A 5400-nucleotide genomic window follows, 5' to 3' on the forward strand; every position below is an offset into this window, starting at 1 on the left:
CGACGGTCAAAATTTGATTAGGTAATTAAAGTAGCTTGTTTTAGTTTATTTAGTGGTACTTTAGATAATTTTAATTTTTAATTTCCGAGGGTAATTATTATGCCCTCGGAAATAAGGTCATTTTATATGATTTGTCATCTATAACAATATTATTTCGTATGTAATATTGTATTGTGGTTTATTAGTTTAATTATTTAATAATGCACGATGATTATAGTTAATCATAGTGTATCGTAGTGTGAACAAACGAAACCTAGGCGTCACCCGTTTCGGCCCAACACACCTTACAAGCGACGCATGTGAGGTATGTTGGGCCGGAATTGTCCCTTTATTGGACAGCCTCGGGGTGACCGACAGAGTCTGTGTTTATGACAAAAGCATGTGCTCCTGCTTAGTTTCGGCAGCATAACCTCTCTGTTCTCCAATTGCACCATTTTTAGGCGTGCGATTGGAGAACAACGGGGTTATGCTGCCGAAATTTCGCACGACCACATGTCTTGTCATAAACACGGCCTCGTCGGTCACTCCTGGGTGGGTTTAGGACCTATCCTTTCCTACAGATGTAGGGGCGTGATTTCTTCGTAAAAACGGATGGCCAGTGCATTACTTATCTAATTAAGTTAACGTCTCGTAGCTAGTATGGAGGAGAATCGTCGATGGATGTATGAAGGTTGGAAGAAAAGGGGTGCTCTATCAAGTGAGTGGGTGGCCAAGACTGATGCTTTTCTCGACCATGCTTTTGCTCGGTCAGAGACTGGAACCGATGTTAGGTGCCCTTGTAGCAAGTGTCGGAACATTAATTTACTTGACAGGAGGACTATGTCGATACATATTTGCAAGAACGGTTATATGCCAGGCTATGAGGTGTGGGTGCACCACGGTGAGGACCCACCTCCTCGTATTGTATCGGAAGTTCAGTCACATGAAGAGGAGGACTACGATAGGATGGAAGAGATGCTTGACGATGTACGCCATGAGTTTCTAACCGTCGATTCGGAGAACCCCGGTCAACCCACCGAGTTTGAGGATCCAGCTACACCTGAGGTTCAGAAGTTCTTCGAGCTCCTTAAAGCTGCCGAAGAGCCGTTGCATGAGCACACAAAAGTGACCGTCCTTGTATTTGTGACTCGACTTATGGCTATTAAGTCTAAGTTTGCATTCTCAAACAACTGTTACAAGGAACTTTTGAACTTGATCAGTGATGTACTTCCGGAGAATCACAAGATGCCAAAGGACATGTATCAGTCTAAAAAGTTGTTATCTGGCCTCGGTATGGACTACGAAAAAATCGATGTCTGTGAAAATAATTGTATGCTTTTCTGGAAGGAGACCGCAGGTGAGAAGAAGTGTACTGTATGTGGTGAGCGTAGATTCGTTGAGGTTGAAAACGACGATGGTTTGACCGTGACTACGAAGATTGCACATAAGCAGCTTCGTTACATGCCTCTCATACCTCGGTTGAAACGTTTGTTCATCTCCAAGAATACAGCCAGACACATGAGGTGGCACAAAGAAGGGGTACGTGAGAATCCAAATGTCATGGTGCACCCAGCTGATACAGATGCATGGAAGGCACTAGATGCTTTTGATTCCAGCTTTGCTGATGAAGTGCGGAATGTCCGCTTCGGTTTGGCAACAGATGGTTTCTCACCATTCAATCTAACCACAACGTCGTACTCATGTTGGCCCGTCTTTGCTGTTCCATACAACCTTCCACCAGCTCTTTGCATGAAATATGAATTTATTTTCTTGTGTCTTATAATACCTGGTCCGGATCATCCTGGAACAAAGATCGATGTGATGATGAGACCCCTGATTGAAGAATTGAAAATTTTGTGGGAAGGAGTCGAGGCGTACGATTGTTACAAGAAACAGAAGTTCAACCTGAGAGCCGCGTTTTTATGGTCTATTCATGATTTTATGGCTTATGGTATCTTTGCTGGATGGAGTTGTCATGGGATTTTGACATGTCCTATATGCGTTGAAGACACTTTATGCTTTCGACTAAAGTTTGGTGGAAAGATATGTTACTTCGATTGCCATAGATGTTTTTTGCCAGAGGATCACCCGTTCAGGTTCGATAGGAACGCTTTTAAAAAGGACACGATTGTGACGAGGGGACCACCCAAGCGTCTAAGTGGTCCAGAGATTCTCGCGAGACTTAATGATTTGAAACTAAACGAACATGGAAATCGTTTTGAAGGTTATGGAACGGAGCATAATTGGACTCACAAATGTGGTCTATGGGAACTCCCTTATATGAAAGCCTTGATTCTAATGCATAACATTGATGTCATGCACCAAGAACGAAATATGGGTGAAAGCATTATCAGCACTTGCATGAATATCACTGACAAAACAAAAGACAACCCTAAGGCAAGGAAAGACTTGGCCTTAATCTGTAGAAGACCAACTATGGAGATAAGAGAGAATCAGAAGAAGCCACGTGCTCCTTTCAGTATTAAACCTAAAAGGAAGAAACAATTGATGAAATGGTTGAAAAACTTAAAGTTCCCAGATGGTTACGCCGCGGGCTTTAGAAGGTCTGTGAATTTGAAGACGGGCAAGTTTTCTGGGTTGAAGAGTCATGACTACCACATAATAATGGAAAGACTCCTTCCTGTTATGTTTCGTGGTTTTGTAAAAAATGATGTCTGGAAAGCATTAGCGGAGCTAAGCTACTTTTATAGACATCTTTGTGCCAAAGAAATAAAGAAAGAGATGATGGAGAAGCTTGAGCAAGAAATACCGATTTTGGTATGCAAACTTGAAAAAATATTTCCACCAGGTTTCTTCAATCTGATGCAACATCTACTTGTTCACCTGCCATACGAAGCTAAGATAGGAGGTCCTGTGCAATATAGATGGATGTATCACATCGAAAGGACACTAAAGAAGCTACGTGCAATGGTTGGTAATAAGAGACGAGTTGAAGGGTGCATCGCTGAAGAATTCAAATACAAAGAGATAGCATCGTTCACGGGCCTGTACTTTGCAGAGGAACACAATGTCAATGCCCATACGTTGCGGTATCATGTCGACGAGCCCCCTATTAGTGATATTGAAATTTTTCAATGGAGGGGCAAAACTGTAGGACCCAGCACAACATACTGTTTCACCAACGACGAATGGAAGACTGCTTTACTCTACATGTATAACAACATGGAAGAGATGAGCCAGTTTCTCCTGTAAGTGTAAACTTTATTTTAGTCATTGGCGCTAGAATTTTTGTTGTGATACTAAAAGGTTTGTTTCCTTGTACTAACAGGGAATTTGATTCTCAAAATTGCATCTCTGGCTGTGAACGTGACCAGATTCGTCGAGAGGGAAAAGATGGGGGACTTAATTTCTTGTGTTGGTTTCGAGATTATGTAGATAAAAATGACAATATACACCCGGACCTTCGACAATTATCCCTAGGAGCAGTAACTGGCAGACGTTATGGTCGGTATGATGTCAATGGTTTTAGATTCCGTTCCACAAGGTTCGAAGATGATCATCCTCTAGCAGCCACGACAAACTCCGGAGTTGTAACTAGAGCTGTCGATGATGAAGGGAAGGTGACTAATTATTATGGAGTCATTAATGATATAATCGAGTACAAGTTTTTTGGAGATAAACAACTCAAAGTGGTGTTCTTCGATTGTGATTGGTTTTCTCCAAATACAACGCGAGAAAATCAATATGGCATGGTGGAAGTCAAACACAACGATAGATTAAAAGGCCACGACACTATAATCCTTGCCCACCAATGCGAGCAGGTGTATTATATGACATATCCATCTAAGAAAAACGGTTTGGTTGATTGGAGGGTAGTGTACAAAGTTAATCCGCGTGAACGACTATATGCTCCTGGTGATGCTGGTTATGTTGAAAGTCAAATCGAGCAGGAAGTGGGGGCTGCTGAGATTTTCCAAGACGAAGAACTTACAAGCACGTTTAATGTACAAACTGAAATGTTGGAAGAATCTTTATTAGGCGATCAAAATGATGTAGAGGTTCCTCCAAAAAGAAAACGAGTGACGAGAAAGAAGAAAGCTACTTGGCGTCCATTAAATCGACGAAAGCAACTAGATCCTGATTTTGATTACGATTACGATTGACGAGTATGGATCATGATTTTATTGCATATTTTATGATTTTATTGCATATTTTATTATTTTATTGTCGATTTATGTACTAACTTGTTTTTGTTAAAATAGGATGTCAAAGAAAATGAAGTCTTTAGCTCGTAGTTTGCTTGGGTCGAGGAGTAGCTCGAGGAGCAGCTCGAGGGGTGAGGATTCAGTTTTTCAGGGCACAGGTTCTACCATGAGCAGACGGAGAGCGCTGGCAGAACATTTGCCTCCACAAGATGTAAGTTAGTTGTTAAATTACATTATTTGAGTTACTTAATATTGTATGATGTAAGTTATTTGTTTCATAGGATGCTGAAATTGAGGAACCAGTGGTAGAGGATCATGCAAGAGATGATGTTGAAGATGATGGTGGAGATAATGTGGGAGATGATGCTGGAGACGACGCTGGTGGGGATTCTGGGGCTGGGGATTCTGGGGCTGGTGGAGATTCTGCAGCTGGGTCTGGAACTTCTCGAGTTAAGAGAACGAGGAAGCTGCATTTTGTTGGACCACCTCCAGAGCTTCCACCCGAATCTCGGGTTGTGATAAAGCCTAGTGGAAAGTGAGTGACATATCTTTGCTTAAATGTTATTGAAAGTTATGTTTTAATTTCTATATTGATTTCTGTTTGCAGGACTTGGATCGACGACTCGTTCACAGGCACAGGACACTACAGGCAGGTGAACATGGTTCTTGGTAATCTTGTTCGTCTGCACTGGCCTGGTCTTGTGACTTTGCCTACTGGCGAGTCTGTCCCCGCCACCACTTGGGAGCATTATCGCTATGGTGTCTGTAGAACGTTTGGCAACACACAGGCACTAGTTTGGGATGCATTCTGGGTATGACTTGTTTATACTATTTTAGTTATTCCATATATGTTTGCTTTTATGATAACACTATGGTTTTTGCAGAAACGGTACAAGTTGCCGGACGATGGATCATATGATATGAACGCTCGTTACGTGTTTGAGTTTAACGCGAACGATGTCGTTGCAGATGCAATGTACTATGCACGAATTCAGGCTATAAAGGCATGGTACAGAGCAAATGCTGATGAACGACCGATGCCAAATACAAAGGCCGAGTGGTCATCAATTTACTTGACGGAGGAGCAATACCTAGAGGTAAACAGGTTGTTGCCTCTCATATCGCACAAAGCCATGTATTTGCTTGCTTTATTTAAAAAATTTCATGTAGGTGTCGGTGCCGTGGATGGCCACCCGACCAGACGGTTATCGGGCATTGTGCAGATGGTGGGCTTCCCCTGACTTTCGTGCCATTT

Source organism: Zea mays, chromosome 8, assembly GCF_902167145.1.
Source record: "Zea mays cultivar B73 chromosome 8, Zm-B73-REFERENCE-NAM-5.0, whole genome shotgun sequence".
In the NCBI taxonomy this organism is placed as follows: domain Eukaryota; kingdom Viridiplantae; phylum Streptophyta; class Magnoliopsida; order Poales; family Poaceae; genus Zea; species Zea mays.